Here is a 17,826-nt window from a genome sequence, read left to right as displayed (position 1 = left end):
TTACGTCTATAGTTATGAGGTACCTCTGCCCAAGCCCTTTGTTTGTTCACATGGCTTTGGGTTATTGTCTAATGTGCTTTCAGCTTAGTTTAACAGATTCTTCTTAACATTTCCTGGTGGACAGGTTCACTAGTAGTGAACTCCTTTTTTTGTTTTAATCAAGGAAAATCTTTTTCTTGGTCATTTTTGAAGGGTATATTTTTATGAATATAGAATTTCATTGACACTCTTTTTCTTTAAGTATTTTAAAAAGATTATCCCATTGTCTCCTGTACTTTGTGATTTCTGAAGAGAAATTAAGTATTAATTTTGTTGATGATCCTTTGTACATAATAAATAGCTTCTTTATTCCTGCTTTTAAGGCTCTATCTTTGGCATTTGACAATTTGACTGTAATTTCTCCCATTGTGGACAACTTTGACTTTATCTTGTTTGCAATTCCTTAAACTTATTGAATACGTACATTCATTTTTTCATCATATTTTTGACCAATATTTTTTCAAAGATTCTTTTTGCTCCTCTCTCTCCCCACTTCCTCTGCAAGTGTCATTAATCACATGTCCTATGCTTGATGTCCTACACCTTTGTTATGCTCTTATTCCCCTCATCCTCTCTCTGTCTGCTCCTCACGCTGGGCAGGCAGCTTCAGCCTATGTTCAAGCTGTCTAATTCTACATTCTTCAAAGTCAAATTTAATATGAACAACTTCAGTGAATTTTCAGCTCCAGAATTTCATTTAGTTTTTTATTTTATAATTTCTACCCATTTATTAGTATGTTTACTTAATTGGACATGATTCTCTTGGTTTCCTTTAGTACTTTATCTGTGGTTTTCTTTAGTTCTTTGACCATATTTAATACATTCTCTGTCTAGTAAGTCCAATGCCTGTGCTTTTTCAGGGACAGTTTCTGGTATCTTTTCTACCTGTGACTAGGACATTCTTTCTGGTTTCTTTGCATGCTTTATCATTTTTGTTGGAAAACAAACTTCCTGAATATTTTACTGTGGCAACTGTAGAAATCATAATCTTCTGTCTCTTTGAGCCTGTGTCTCTGTTTGATGGGGTTGCTGTTTGTTTGTTAGTGACTCTTCTCAATTCTTCCTCTAATGTCTGTGTTATCTGCCACAAGCGGCCACTGGTATCTCTGTTCACTTCATAATCAACTAGTGTTTTGAAAGTTTCCTTAAGTACGTGGGACCAAAAACAGAAGAAAAAAAATCTCCCAGTCTTTACAGGTTGACTCTGTGTTGGGTCAATTCTTCAATCCATAGCCAGGCCATTTACAACTCTGCCTTAGCAGTCACTTCCTGCTTGGAGCCTGAGGGTCAGCCAGAGCCAAAGCTTAAAGTCTTTTTCAGGACTTTATTGAGAATGTGTCCACTAAAAGCTGCCTGGGAAGGCATCCAAACCTAGGAATTCTCTATGCCAGGCAAAACTAATGCCAGCCCTTGTGCCACACTTCGAGAAAGTTGCCAGGCAGGTTGAATCTGAGAAACAGTTTTTTGAGGATAAGATTTTTATTGCTCCCTATGCTACTTGCAACTTGCACCAGGTGCTGTTCAGGTTGCAGCTTTCATGGCCCCTGACATTCTGGAGGGTGCAGCCCCTTTCTTCTTCTTTAAATTTTCTCCTGGTTTTTGTAAGTTTTTACTAGACTCTCGAGTTCTGTCAAAGTTAATTCTGCTAATTCCGACAGTTTTTTCCAGCTTATTCTTTATTTTTCTAGATGGAAAGAGAACTGGAGGTCCCTATCCCTCTATATTTGTTGAATTCACCACAATACTGTTTAACAGCCCCTGCTGTAATCCATGTTTTCCCAATTTGAGCAGAGAAGGAAGCAAGGTGATACGGAGTGTTACTAATTAAGGAGTATGTTACTTTCAGAGCAATCCCTTTGACTTCTGGATCAAAAGAAATTTCTGATCTTCCATCTTCTTTGATTATATTTCACTGTGCTGGCCTCACAGGAACCCAAGGGCTCTGATCCCAGGAGAAAGAACTCAACTGTTGATTGAGATTAAAGTCACTCTGATAATGGTCCTGGCTGCCTATACCTTTTGCTTTACTTTTCTCCTCTCCTTCTTCTCATTTAAAGTTTGCTAAAATGTGACTGTTAACATTCTAGAGATCTCTGAGAGGCATGTTGGAGGCGAGTCTGGGGTCTGCACATCTGTTTCACATGTGGTTGTCCTTTCACTGTTTGGAACAACCTCACCCACACCCTGCGCCAGGAAAGCGGGAAGTGGAGACGCGGGGAGGCGTGCTGTGTGGCCTGTCCTCACATGGCTCCGAGGCGGGAGACCAAAATAGCCTATCATTATGTAATTGTGGGAAAGACACTCATGCCAAAAAGAAGTGATGGGTTATAAACCCATAGCTATGACTATGTTAACTACATAATTTAAGAAATTTCAGTGACATCCATTTCTGTCTTCTCTCAATAAGTTCATGGAACATTTTTAAAATGTGTGCCCTTATTTCCTAAGTAAAATCAGGCAACTCTGAAAACCAAATGAATATCTAACAATCAGAGCATGTCTGTGACTGCTGGATCAGACCTTTGCCCAATGATCACATGAAAGCCAGTCACAGCACAGTGTGTTCCTTCCTTTGAAAAGGATTATAAACTATAATGATCCAACTTCTAGTGACTTTATGAAACCTTATTTAAAGTAAATAGGAAATGGAAGAAAGCAATTAACAACTGGTTCTGTTATTAAAATTGTCCATAAAATACATTTGGGGAAGTGAGCCTAAAAGGCAAAACTATTATTTAACCAAGATTGGCTAAATACTAGCTTACTCTGTTTCTGTAAATAAGTGGAAAATTAGGCAAAATATATGAAAGAACTATTTCACATGGGAAGCTCAGATCTCTGGTGAAGAGAAACAAATGAGCTGAGCTCTACAGTCACCCCAGATTTTTTAGTCACTTTCCAAAGAATGACTTTTCCATGGGAGGGAAGGAAAGCCCAAGAATAGAACTGTGGTCTCACTGACTTGAAGATAGAGGTCATAATTCAGGATTGCTTTGGCTATTTGGGGTCTTTTGTGGTTCCATACAAATCTGATGATTTTTTGTCCTACTTCTTTAAAAAATATCACTGGGATTTTGATGAGCATTGCATTAAATCTGTATATTGCTTTGGGTAAATGGCCATTTTAACTACCTTGATTCTTCCAATCCAAGAACAACACAGAATATTTTTCCATTTCATTGTGTCTGCTTCAATCTCTCTTAATAATGCTTTGTAGTTTTCAGTATATAGGTCCTTCACATCCTTTGTTAAGTTTATTCCCAGGTACTTTATTATTTTTGTTGCAATTACAAAAGGAATTATTTTTTTTTAAATCCTTATTCTAAAATTTCATTGTTGGTATAAAAATGCAATAGATTTTTGTACATTGATTTTGTATCCTGCAACTTTACTATATTTGTTTATTGTTTCTAATAGTTTTTTTTTTTGCGAGGAGCCTAGGGTTTTCTATATACAGAATCATGTCATCTGCAAAAAGTGACACTTTTACTTTTCTCTTCCCTATTTGGATGCCTTTTCTTTGTCTCACCTGACTGCTCTGGCTAGGACTTCCAGAAAGAACTATGTGGAGCAAGTGGTGAGAGTGGACATCCTTGTCTTGTTCCTGATCTTAGAGGAAAAGCTTTCAGGTTTTCACCATTGAGTATGATATTGCCTGAGGGTTTGCCATTTATGACCTCTAACATGGTGAGATATTTTCCTTCTATACCCATTGACCCCCTCCTCCCCACTCCCACCCCAGCGTACTACACTATTGTCTGTGTCCATGGGTTATGTGTATTTGCATGTAAGTTCCTTAGTTAATCTCTCCCCCCACCCTTCCACCCCCACCTTCCCTCTGAGATCCCTCAGTCTGTGCCATGCTTCTATGTCTCTGGATTGATTTTGTTCATCAGTTTATTTTGTTCATTATAGTCCATGTATAAGTGAGATCATGTGATGTTTGTCTTTCTCTGCCTGGCTTATCTCACTTAGCATAATACTCTCTAGGTCCCTCCCTGCTGTGCCAAAGGGTACGAGATCCTTCTTCTTTACAGCTGCATAGTATTCCATGGTATACATGTCCCACAGCTTTTTTATCCACTCAGCTACTGCTGGGCACTTGGGCTGTTTCCAGATCTTGGCTATTGTAAATTGTGCTGCTATGACCATAGGGGTGCATAAGTTCTTTCTGATTAGTGTTTTGGGTTTCTTAGGATATATTCCCAGAAGTGGGATCACTGGGTCACATGACAGTTCCATTTTTATTTTTTGAGGAACCTCCATACAATTTCCATAGTGGCTGTACCCGTCTGCATTCCCATGAGCAGTGCACCAGGGTCTCCTTTCTTCACATCCCCACCAGCACTTGTCATTTGTGGATTTGTTGATGGAGCCGTTCTGACAGGTGTGAGGTGATACCTCATTGTGGTTTTAATTTGCATCTCTGATGATGAGTGACTTTGAGCACTTTTTCCCATGTGTCTCTTGGCCATCTGTATGTCCTCTTTGGAGAAGTGTCTGTTTAGGTTCTTTGCTCATTTTTTAGTTGGATTGTTTATCTTCCTTTTGTTAAATTGTATGAGTTCTTTATATATTCTGGAAATTAACCCCTTATCACATGTATCATTGGCAAGTATGTTCTCCCAGACAGTGGGCTCCCTTTTTGTTTTTTTGATGGTCTCTTTTGCTGTGCAGAAGCTTTCTGTTATGAGTTTTAAAGGGCATAAAAATTGGATACAGTACTTGATCCTGCATTGGAAGTGTGTAAACAAATAAATGAATTATTCAAGATGATTAGAAAAATTTGAATATGAAATTTATTGAGACAAAGAACATCAAATATTGACATGGAAACATGGAAAGTTAGAGATTGCTCCTCCCAAATAGTAATATAAACAGTAACAAAAACAGAAAGTATCTACATAAAAAAATGTATACTCCTATCTAATTTTGGTTAAGTAAAAGGCAAAATATTCAAGTTCTGTGGTGTGTGTTTGTGTTTGTCTACATGCATAGAAAGATGTGGAAAGACATACTATATAAGAATACACACTTAATGGGTAAATTTGGGGCCTTCGGGATATGATGTTAATTTCTCATTTTTTCTTTTATTTTATTGTCGGTTCTTTTCACTGTACACTTTCTTCTTTTATAATAAATTTGTTTTTATTTTTGTATGTTTTCATCCATCAAACATTCACAAGGTGCAGAGAGCAGTGAGGAGCCTCCAGTACCTGCCCTACTCCGACTGTCAGCAGTCTGCCCTGTTTCGTCTGACCCCTGTCACTGTGGCCTCCCAGATGCTTGTCACATTATTTTGAAGCAAATTAAGATGTTATTTTTAATTCAAAGATTATCATCAACTTTGTACTTAGTTAACCTTATATAAATGCATAGAGGATGGTCTATGAGGATACATTACAAACTGTGAGAATGGAACTGGAGTGTGGTAGAGCAAGTGGATCTCTTATGATGAACAAGTACTTGTGGAGAGTTTTAAAAAATCATTAAACATAGAAAGATATTTTAAAAAAGAAACATCCTTCCATATATACTAGAGGCATAAGGTTTTTTCTCGAATTAGAAAAAGTCCATGTAAAATAATTGAAGAAGCACTGAATTCAAAATCAAGAGGTAAGAGTTTTTATTTCTGTTTCTTTCACTGTAGCCATAATACTTCTGAGTGATTGCGTATAATGGCTTGTAAGGATCAAACGTATTATTCACTCATTCCAGGAATGTCTGAGCCTCTCCTACATGCCTTGCATTGTTCTCATTGTTGGAGATATAAAATGAGTTTACTTCTGCATTAGCTAGAACTCTTCTGGTTATAAGTAATCACAACTCCAACTTAGACGAGCTAAACCAAATAGAAGATGCAATGGCTTACACAACCTCAGAAGGCCGGGATGGACAGACTTCACATGTCCCTGGTTCAGAGGTTAATAGAGCTTCACCAGGACCAATTTTTCCATCTCCCCATCCCAGCCCTTCACCTTGCGCTTCCCCCACCCCGTGTGGGCTTCCCTTTCATGCTCTCCCTTATATTAGGCCCTGACACTCCCTGATTATATCCTTGTTGCATCAAGACCAGATGCTCTGGGAACCCTGCCTTCCTCCAGGTCTAGTGCGTCCCAGCTCAGGGTACTGCTGTAGAAAGTCCGGTAGGGTACACCAAACACAGGGTCTGGCACCTTAGCTGCTGTGCGAATGCAACTTCCTCCCGCCTTCTATCTACAAGGTTCCATTCCTTATGTTTCCAAGTAAATTGTTTTTGCCTTTGTTTTACTGTTTTATTTTAAAAAATATATTTATTTTTTATAATTTTATTTTTATCTATGATCTATTTTCTGAGACTTCAGTGTGGAAAAGATCCATGGCCCATTTATTCATGAAGATATTCTGGGCCGATTTCCAATTAATCGCCATGGGATGCTTCCTCTCTGAGCCGTCAGAGACCCTGCATGGGGTTACTGTGCAGTAGAACCCACTTTACTCAGCACTGATGAGAGAAGCTGCAGTTGGGTTTCACAGTTTTCATTTTAAAACCTGCACACCTCTCCCACCGACCTTCTCCTCATAGTTTCCCTATTGTGCAGAAAGTTGCAACAATGGTACAATTCTCTTTTTCTAAGGCCAATGTAAACATCTTTCCTCTCTACTTTCTCCCTCTTTAGGGTTGATGGGCTATTCCAGAAAGAGAAGGGCTTGCTGGTCACACAGTATGGGATCCTTTTTGTCACCTACTCGTTGGGGATCCTTGAAAAATTATCTGTCCTTGGGAGCCTCAGTTTGCACAACTAATGAATGGGGAAAGCAGTGACCCCACCTTGCAGTGCACTTGGGAGGGTCCTGGGAAATGAGATTTGCAAAATTCCAGCACAGTTCCTGAGACAGAGTAGCCACTTGGTAAACACAAGTCACCTCTTCTCCTTCAGTGACATGAAATTATATTTCTTTCTCTAGGTCTCACGTGACATCATGTTAACCACTTTGTTCTTATCTTTCCTGCTCATTCATAAATCCCTTGAGCTTGCGAATTACACTCTGTTTCCTTTTATTGCTCATGAAGCTGACACGGTGTCTTTTCATTAAGAGGATTTCTAACAAATTATCCATAGCTATATAAAATATAACTCTTATTGACGCTCCTACCCCAAAACTATAGGTAAAATATGTTTATGATACAACATCTAATAATCCTACTGTGGGTCAGATGGCATTATAAGACTTCCATTAATTTTCTTATTTAATCTAACATTGTGAACATATATATGACTCCTTTCTCATTTTACAAATGAGGAAACTGAGGTTTGTAGATGCTAAAAACTTGCTGTTAGGTCATTCAGCTAGTCTGTGGTGGAGCTTGTCCTTAAGCCTGGTCACTGTGAGTCAATTGGACTGGGGCACATCACCAGTCTTCAGGTGACCAGGGCTTAGAAAGCAGGCATCTCTCCAACTGGCGCAATGCCGGCAGAATGAACAGGCCAGGCTAAGTCAGAGAGACTTCAAGAGCTCATACTTCAGGATACAGGTGGACACCACTGTGGGAGTGGAGACCTCAAAGACAATCTGAAGAGAAGCCTAGTCTGCAAGAATCCTCTCCAGCTTTAGGGCCCAGTTAACTCTGCTCGAATAAGCTCTGGTCCTAGGGTTCAGCCATGGTGCCATATCCAGTTCTGTTCCCTACCTTAGGAATTCTTTCCATGGTAAGGTCCCAGGCTAGTCTGGAATCTCCTTGGATACTTCGTTTTGGGTGTCAAGTATGTGCTCCACCAGGACACCTCCTCTTCTACCCATCAGCTACCATAGGATGTCTCTGTCCCCTCCTCAGGTCCCATCTTGCCAGGCTGACCAGTCAAACTCTAAGTTGTGGGAACCTGGTTTCCACCTTTCTTCATCAGAGGAGCATCGGGCCACATTCTTGAGATCTGAAATTTAACAGCATGCATGTTCCTGCAGCGGGAAAACACATTAGTTCCCCTTCCACTGGCATTTTGGCTATTTTAAACCTTTAAGTTCTCTCTTCTGGATCATTGTAAGCCCAGCCTAGCTGCAAGTGGGTAGACTGACCTAGGTTGCAAACAAGAATGGTCCCCAAGGTGCTGGGTGGAAGTGGTGGAACAACCAGGCATCTGTTCATTTGATCGGGATTCAAAGGAGGCAGGAAAAGTGCCCCTGGGGCCAGCTACCAGGAAAGGGCATGAAGGGCCATGGAGCAGGTCCCTGAATCCAAGTCATGTGACTGGAGACTTAGGTAATAATTCCATGACTCTGGGATGCGGTGATAAGGAAACCCTACAGATGCAGGCAAAAGGTTAGCCTGCATTTAATACCAGTGAAAACATTTGCTATCACCTTAAAAATGTTACATCTTCTCCTCTTCTGAACACGTCGTTGGTATACATTCTTTTACTTGTTTTAAAAATGGGAAATTCGAGATTCAAAGAGGTTAGATAATTTGTCCTAGAGCTAATAAGTAGTCAAGATTTGAATGTAGGTTTGTCTGCTCCAGAACTCATGGTTCCAGATATATTTATAGGACAGCTTTTCAATACTATCCCTGGAAATCAAGATGGTCTCCAAACCTAATGAACTGATGGGTAGGAGCTCACTGATCCACGGCTCAGTCAGGCCCTTCGCAATGTTACTACTTAGGTGATTGAGGTCTCACATGGCCAGAGGGCTGGAACCCACAGGAGCTCATACATGTGGACAAAATGATAGCACTAGTGGTCTTAACGAGGGTATGTTCTACTCAAGACTTCATGCACCTGGCGCCCCTCTGCATCCCCTATTCTTTGAAACTTCACTCCTGTCAGGCTTCTTCTTCTCTCATGCCCTCATAACATGTCTGCACTGATTTGAGAAATTTTGTGTGCTTTCCATGTACCTCCAAGCTTGCAATTCCATGAGGCATGTTATAAAAATAAAATAAAGCTATTCTTACGTAGGAACCTTCATGTGTTCAGAGCTAAGCTTCTGGGGATCTCCAGGCAGTCACTGACACATCTGCACAGACCTGTCCCATCTGTCATCAGGACAGAGATCTCCATCCCTAACCTGGGACAACTGCAGCCTGCTTGTAGCACTGCATGACTGGTGCAAGTTCTCATAGCCTTGGTTTCATTAAAGATGAAATGGAGAGCTGCTGAGGCTTATACCAGATAGTGCTCTGAGCACACCTAGAGCAATAATGAAACTTGGGAGGCACCAGGGAATAATTTGGGGCAGGGTTGGTAGACTAAACTGGACTTTAGAGCCAGGAGCTATGGGCATAAGTTCAGAGAAGCAGACTGTGGTCAGATGGGGTGATCCTGACAGCCAGGGCTGCTGGAAGATGGAATGGACTCTGTGGCAGGGAGTGAGGTCCTCATCACTGAGAGGGGTGCTGGAGTCACAGTTCAGTTCACTGGGGAGGAGCACACTCCGGAACCCGGGCCCAAGACAGGTTGGCTTTTATGCAGAACTCCAGCATCAGAGAGTAGCCAGGCCCAGTGCAGACAGGTCTCTGGGAAATAAGTAGTTGTGGTGCCTGATTATGCAGAAAACTAACCATGAGCCCAACCCCTTTATCTCCAGGGGGACACCCATAACCATCTGGACTGGTGTGGGAGGAGGGTGGCAGTTCCAGTATCAGGAATCTCGGTAGGGATATGAACCCCGTTTAGCAAGAAGCAGATAAGATAAATGAATAAAGCAAAGCAGGACATTTACCAGAACCTGAAGGAGCAGGGCCAGCTTGGCACTTGAGAGGAGGTGTAGGTCAAGTCACAGAGCCAACGAAGGAGGCACTAAGGCCAGCTAGGAATCTGGACACTGGGAAATTAGGATGACTTGCTTGGATACAGATGAGGTTGTGTGGAGGAGGTGGGAGGGCGTATGGGGGAGGGAGAACTTTGCTCAGTACTCTTGCCAATGGGCACGAGTTTCTTTAGAGGGACAGCTGTCACGACACTGCACAGGGCAGGGCCTGTCTGTGCAAGTGAGGCAGGGTGGGCAGGGCTGACTCTCCAGTAGGGTCTGGTGATTGCATCTCGGCTGCCTTCAACTCTGACATGGCGTGACCTGAGGGACTATGGGGTTCAGCAGAGTTATGTTAAGTTTGTTTAAATGTGTCAGTCCTTGATCCACAGCAGTGACTCTCAAAGTTTATCTTGTATCAGAATCACCTGGGGGGGGGTCTTACACCCCATGGCCATCCCCCTTCCTAGAGAATCTGATTCAGAGGGTCTGGGTGGAGTCTGTGCATCTTCTAACAAGTTCTCAGGGATGATCCAGGGACCACCCTTCAAGAAGCTCTGGGCTAAAATAATACTAAGTTGAGAGAACCCACACACGTGATGCTTGCTCCCTTCCACACCTCATTCAAAAAAGGCAGCGTGTGCCCGGCCGGGCGTGGCTCAGTGGTTGAGTGTCGACCTAGGATCCAGGCAATCGGGGTTCGATTCCCAGTCAGAGCACAAGCCCAGGTCATGGGCTCGATCAATGACTCTCTCATCATTGATGTTCCTATCTCTCTCTCTCCCTCTCTTTTCCTCTCTCTGAAATCAATAAAGATATATATTTAACAACAACAACAAAAAGCAGCGTGGTCTTGATCTCAGCTCCCATGCCAAGAGCTAGAGGTATCTCATAAACAGGACAGAATCCTCGTGTCAAGTGATGACAGTCTGCAGATACATGAGTGGGCCTTGGCCGCCTGGCCAAGTTGGTTGGGTCATCGTCCTATATACCAAAATGTTGCAGGTTCAGCCCCCAGTTGGGGCATGTACGGAGGCAACTGATTGATGTTTCTCTCTCTCTCCCTTACTCTCTCTCTCAAATCAATAGAAACACATCCTCAGATGAGGATTAAAGAGAAAGAGACTTAAAGACACATGAACGGGCAGTTACATGATAGCATGAGCCCCAAGAAAAGAGTAATTTCTGGGACAGTGAGCATGTGAGGATTTGTGAGCACTGTACTGAGACAAACAGTCTTAGGGACACTAAAGAAAGTTTCTGGATGGTGTTACCTTAAAACTTGAAGGTGATTTTAGGGTCAGGAAACCCTGATTCAGATCTTGGTTCTACTTGCTTGGTAGCTGATTGACCTTAGACAAGTTAACTGAATTGAGCTTCACATTCCTTGTCAGACAAATGGTCCTGAGTCACTTAAAACCATGACTGTGTGTTCTAGGGACAGGGTCACAGAGAGAAGACCTGGTAGCCCGTCCCTGCTCCAATGACGCTCACTCTGCTAGTGGCCTTGGGGCTGGAGATAGGACATTACCATGCAGATTCATCAATACGATGAGCTGAGACACAATAAAAACAGGATGAAAGAGGACTGAAGATGGTGGGGGATTCAGTGGGAGGTACACTGACATTCTCCTGGGACCAAACTGGAATTACACCTAAAATATAGAAATACCATCCTGAATAATCAACTGCAACTGAAGACGAGCTGGAGAGTATCCTCATCACCAAGGAAGAAAAGTGGAGACCACATAGAGACTGGTAGGAAGTGTAGAGACACTAGAGGGCTGGCTTGGCTCCCACAGGCAGCAGCTGAACGTCCAGAAGGTGATATCAGCTCTGGGGGGTTCCCACTGAGGGCTCTGGGGCCTAAACCCCAGGCTGGGCCTCCCAGCTAAGAGCACCAGAACTGAAAAAGGTGCCCACATAACATCTGGCTGTTAAAAGCAGCAGGGTTTCTGTCTGCCAGGGAGAGACAGCTGGAAAGGCAGGCCCAATCTTAAAGGGCCAATGCACAAAGTTTCGTGTGCAGCCTCTCACCCCGGGCTCCAGCAGAGGGAGGGCAGGGTGGACTGGAGCAGTGTGAAGAGAGTTCAGGGTTGTGGGCTCTGAAGATAGAGTTCAGAGGGCACCCCTCTGTGCCAACTCATTCCTCCATACTGCAGAGGACATCTTTCCCAGGCAGACATTTAACTTCCAATCAACTTTTGCCTGAGGGGGAAGCAATTGCCCCACCCTGCTGGGAAGCCTCTCCCCCTACCCTGTGGAGTTCCTACAGGCTGAGGCTCATTATGAGAATCAGATAAATTAGCCTGCAGGCAGAGGCAGACCTCAGAGTGCTTTGAGTGTTTGTCTGATCTGCTTCTAGACGCAGCCTTGGAAAAGCAGACTTTGGTGTGCATCTTGGTCCTGTCCAAACACACCCAGACCCAACAGAGGGGACCACAAGCCAAGGGTTGTTGATAGCTCCAAACAGGGTACTCAAGGCAAGTCACAAATAACGTCTGATGTTGGCCTGCACCAGACACCTTCCAAAAAGACTGAGTCCTAACAGATCCACCTAATACATAGAAACAAACCCAAATAGGCAGCTAAATTGGGGAGACAAAAAACAAACCCCCAAGTGAACTAACAAGAGAATTCTCCACTAAAAGAGCTAAATATATGGAGATATGCAACCTATCAGATATAGAATTTAGAATGCTGATTGTAAGGATGCTCGACAGCATGAAATAAAGATATAGAAACTATGAAAAATGACCAGTCAGAAATGAAGAATGACTTAGCAGAAATAAGAATACACTGGAAAAAATAAACAGCAGATTAGAGGAAGCTGAGGATCAGATCAGTGAATTAGAAGACAGGGTAGGAAAAATCACTCAATCAGGGAACCAATTAAAAAACAATTAAAAAACAAGAAGACAGTCTAAGGGAACTGTGGGACAGCATGAAACATAACAATATTCACATTATAGGAGTGCCAGAGGAGGTCAAAAGTAAGCAAGGGTTAGAAAACTTGTTTGAAAAAGTAATGGCAGAAAACTTCCCTAACTTGGTCAAGGAAAAAGTCACACAAGTTCAGGAGGCACAGAGAGTCTCAAGCAAGAAGAACCCAAAGAGGCCCTCACCCAGACACATCATAATTAAAATGCCAAAAATCCAAGACAAAGAGATAATCTTAAAGGCAGTACAAGAAAAGCAATCTGTTACCTACAAAGGAGCTCCCATAAGGCTGTGTGAGCTGACTTCTCATCAGAAACTCTACAGGCCAGAAGGGATTGAAGTAGTCAAGGTAATGCAAAACAAGGCTATCATTCAAAATAGATGATGAAATAAAGAGCTTCCCAGACAAAAAAAGGCTAAAGGAGTTTGTCACCACCAAACCAGTATTGCAGGAAATGTTAAAGGAACTGCTGTAATTAGAAGTAGAAATAGAAGCATTGCAAGAAATGTTAAAGATACTGCTGTAATAATAAGAAGAAATAGAGAGAGAGACATAGGCATAAAGAATGAAAATGGCAATAAATAAGGACCTATCAATAATAACCTTAATGGCTTTAAGGGAGAGATCAACAGCAATACAGTCATAGTCATGGACTTTAACACCCCACTGACTTCACTGGATAGATCTTCCAGACAAAAAGCCAACACAGAAACAGTGACTAAATGGCACACTAGTTCAGATGGATTTAATTGAAAATTAAAGAACATGTCACCCCAAAGCAGAAGAATATACATTCCTCTCAAGTGCCCATGGGTCATTCTCAAAGACAGACCACATGTTAGGACACAAAACAAGTCTCTACAAGTTTGAGAAGATTGAAATCATATCAAGCATCTCAGATCACAAGGGCATGAAATTAGAAATCAACTACAGTAAAAACACTCAAAACCATTCAAAGTCATGGAGGCTAAATAGTATGTTATTAAACAATGAGATCAAGAAAGAATCAAAAACTTCTTGGAAACAAATGAAAATGAACACACAACAACCCAAAATGTATGGGACACAGCGAAAGCAGTCCTAAGAGGGAAGATCATAGCACTGTATGCCTACCTCAAAAAGCAAGAACAGTTTTTAGTAAACTATCTAACCCTACAACTAAAAGAATTAGAAAGCTCCCCTGTGAAACCATCTAGACCAGGGCTTTTGTTTGCTGGGAGTTTTTTTATTGCTGCTTGGATTTCATCAGTTGTTATTGGCCTATTCAAGTTTCCTGATTCTTCCTGACTCAGTTTTACATGATCTCACTCATATGTGGAATCTAATAAACAAAATAGATCCAGAGACTCAGAAACATGGGACAGACTGAAGAATCTCAGTGGGAAAGCAGGGGTGAGGGAGTGGGTGGGAAGAGATCATTTGAAGAACATATATGCATATATGGATAACCCATGGACTTAGACAATACTGTGGTGAAGGCATGGAGGGAGGAGTGCAGAGAGTAGGGCATCAATTAGGGGAAAAGGGGATATTTGTAATACTTTCAACAATAAAGATAAATTAAAAAAAAACACGGGATGATAAGAACAGTATGAGATGGGGAGGGAGGGTGATTTCCAGGAGGGCTGTCAGAGAGGGGCTCCCTAGGAAGGAACATTTGACCTGAGATTTGACGATGAGAGGGAAGCTCTGTTTTCCACATGGGGTATGCCATGCGGTGGATATTTGAGTAGATCTATGAGTTAAATACTATGGTGGTCAACTAAACAAAATATGCTTATCATCACCACCACCGTCCTTAATTTCCTTACTGTTATTATTATTACAATTATGACAATTACCACAATGTTACGAAGACAATTGTGTGAGTAACGCCAAGGAGCATGGCCTCCTGGGCACACCTGGACAGGTCCTAGGCCAGTGACACTGAGGCACAGAGAGCCTCAGGGGTGTGTAAGGGGCAGCACTTGAGAGCTCAGTAACATATCTGGAGCCAGGTTGCAGCCTGGAGCCACCAGGGAAGTCTGGGTCGTATATCTGTGATTTAGGAAAAGCGCCTGCCATCTTGCTCTCTCCTGTGTGCAGCATGGGTAGTCGGTGGAGGTGAGAAAGACTGATGGTGGGGAGACGCGGCAGTCTGCGCTAGGAAAGAACGGGGCACATGGTGACAGATATTAGGAGGAGCGGAACCGAATACAGCTGTCACTTAAGTTGGAGGTGAAGGCACTTTGGCAGTGGAAGCAGCCTGCCCCTGGCGGGGGGACAGGGCGTGCCTCACCCCCGCCTCCCAGGGAGACGGACCGCGGAGGCAGGGCTTTGGGGAGCTGCCTTTGCCCTACGGCGCTTCTGTCTGTCAAATAAGACACCTCCCTGCCCCACGGAGAAGGGTGTTGTGAAGACTGAGCCAGATGACAAGCATGAAAAGCACCCTGGCAATTGTAAAGTATTTTCAAATGTGAAGTGCTTTTTTTATTACCTGTTTGCTTGTATAGAATGTGACCTGGTAGCTGGATGACTGTGTCTGGATGCTCTGGAGGGAGCAACAGAGGAGGTGACGGCAGGCCCAGAGCCTGCCCTGCCTGGGCCTGGACAGGCCTGAACTAGCCCCTGGGGAGCTGCCCTTTCCACAAGGCCCTTACTGTGGCTCTCATTTAAACAATTTTGTAGGCTAGCTGTGGACACATCAGAGATAAGGCACAGCCTTGGATGATTCAGTGGCTGCAAGGAAGTAGCTCCCATCCATGGCTGGCGACGGGAGCTGAGAGGTAGCGAGGAGTCACCATCTTCCTCGTCGGAGCCGCAGCAGCTGCTCCGTGTGCTCCCAGCAGGGGTACTCCCCAGGCAGAGCATTCAGAAAAACTGAGAGACTCTCCCCTTCGCTGGGCCTTGGAAATGGAAACCGATCCAGGCTGAGGCTAGGCGCCTGCACCACAGACACCACTGCATCGTGGCTGACCTCCTTCCTCCTTCCCCTCGAGGCTCCCTGCCACCTCCGTTTCCCTTCCTCCTCCTCTTCTCGGGCTCTACCTCTGCTGTGACACCAGGGAGGGCTACCTGGGGCCTGTGCCCCGATGCCTGTGGAGCCCAGCCCTTTATGAGGGGGTGGCCCTGGCAGGGCAGGGTTCTGCCTGTGGGCCCTGTGACCGAGTCCTGGGAAGCCTGGGGTTGGACTGTGATCGCAGGGGTCAGCACTTGCCTCCTCCTGCCCTTCGTGCGTGCACGCTTGCTCAGAGAACAGTGACTACTTGCACTGCGATCCCCCTGGGGCTCCAAAGGAACCTCCAAACACTGGCAAACTCACTTGCTGTAAAGAATTTTATATCAAGACTCGTAGAAGGGCCACAGCAAAAGAGCTCAAACCCGTTGCATAAGAAGTCATGAGTCTGTTCGGTGCTCTCTCCTGTCTCCCCCAAAGTGAGCAGTCTCCTCTGCCCCAGCCCAGCTCTCAGAGCTCTGCTCCCACATTCCCTCGGACCGAAACCTCCAACCCTCCATGCAGCCCCGGGTCTCTGAGAACAAAGCCTGGACTAACGCCCCTCGCCCCTCGTTGGAGTTGCTTTGCCCTCCTCTCAGGGCATCGGTTGGACGAGGCTGTCGCTTGCCCCCTGAGCCCACCCTCTCCCCAGGCTAAGACAGCATCCATTCATGGCTGCGCAGTGTCCTGTGACAGGGGCCACTGTCCTCGTTCGAGCCTCAGTGCACAGCTGGCATTTGCATTAGTTCAATAGATGTTTACTGATTGGTGATTACTGGCGATACAGATGAAAATAACATATAGCTCCTGCCTGTAAGAAGCCCACAATCTAGAAGAGAGAGAGAGGTAAGCAAGTAAGCACAGAGGATTATTTTAAGGGTCCTTTATAATTTGGAGCTGTTTGCACTTAGCGATGTTTGTTCCTGTCTGGAGAAGCCAGGGTGGAATAGGGCAGCTGCCGCTGCTGAGAGCCCCACACGACCCCCCGGGGTCCTGAAGCACCGGCTCCATTGTGCAGCTGAAGGAGCCGAGGCAGGAAGCAGTTAAATGACTTTGCAAGACCAGATGTGGAGAGTGGCAGAGCTATAACAAAACCCTTGCCTATTCAACGCCAAAAGCCTCATTCTTTCCCCTGCCCCAGCCTGCCTCCCGGTCACACCCGCCTCTTTAGATAGGGTCCTACTGGCCTGGAATCCTTGGGACTGGCCCTTCGTAGGTCATCACGAATCAAGACCATTTTTACTTCTGAAATGAGGCCAGCATCAGACGCGTGACAAAACAGGGGAACATTTCCCCTCTCAGAGCATCATTAAAAGAAATGAGGGCTGGCAGAGATCAGTGCTATGCACAAGGAAACAGCATTAGTGGAAAAGCCTAGGAACATTAGAGGCAAAAGCCTCTGGGAAATGGGCAGAGGAAGCAAATGGCCTAGCCTGTGAATGGATAAAGCCTCACCAAGGGGAACCTGGGAACCATGGGCCAAGCTCACAGCAAAATGGCCATTCTGTTCAGCATGAAAGGAATCCTGGGAAAATAGAGGAGAGCAGCGTGGGGGCCTGCGCCTCGTCTGCGAGGGCTGTGGGCCTGGGTTTTGGATTCTGGAAGGCAATGGAAGGAACCCTTAAGGGTACTTCTCTGGGCATGTAGGCAGGTAGTTGGTGGAGTCTTCTCCAGGTGAGAGCCCTTGGGCCAGTCCCTGCCAACTGGGCAGTATTCAGGGATCATGGCTTGTTCCACACTCCTGGTTCTTTCTAAAGATGGGATTGGGAGCTGAGGCCACCCCAGGAGGTTGGACATGGCACCCAACACAATACCTCGCAAAGCAAGGTCCAGCAAGCCTGTCCTTTCTGACAAAGGGACGGTGCCTGCTGATCGAGGGTCTGACCACCAAGCCAGAGTCCCCACCTGTCCCTGCTTTGGCACATTCTGAATTTCCCCAAATTCCTGTCTTCTTGGAAATCTGTTCCACTCCTCAGAAAGGTACCTTCCTCATGAAGAGCTGGTTTGTCCCTTAGTGGCAAATCGGGAGCCCCTCCTCCTCGCAGTCCTTAGGCATAGGCAGGTGAGGTTGGAGCACAAGCAGCCACAGGGAACCTGGTTTCCCCGCCCCGCAATCACCTCGCGGTGTAATAGCACCAAGGTTTCC

The sequence above is a fragment of the Miniopterus schreibersii genome, assembly GCF_964146895.1.
Source record: "Miniopterus schreibersii genome assembly, chromosome: 14".
NCBI lineage: Eukaryota > Metazoa > Chordata > Mammalia > Chiroptera > Miniopteridae > Miniopterus > Miniopterus schreibersii.
Note: the sequence above shows the minus strand (reverse complement) of the source record.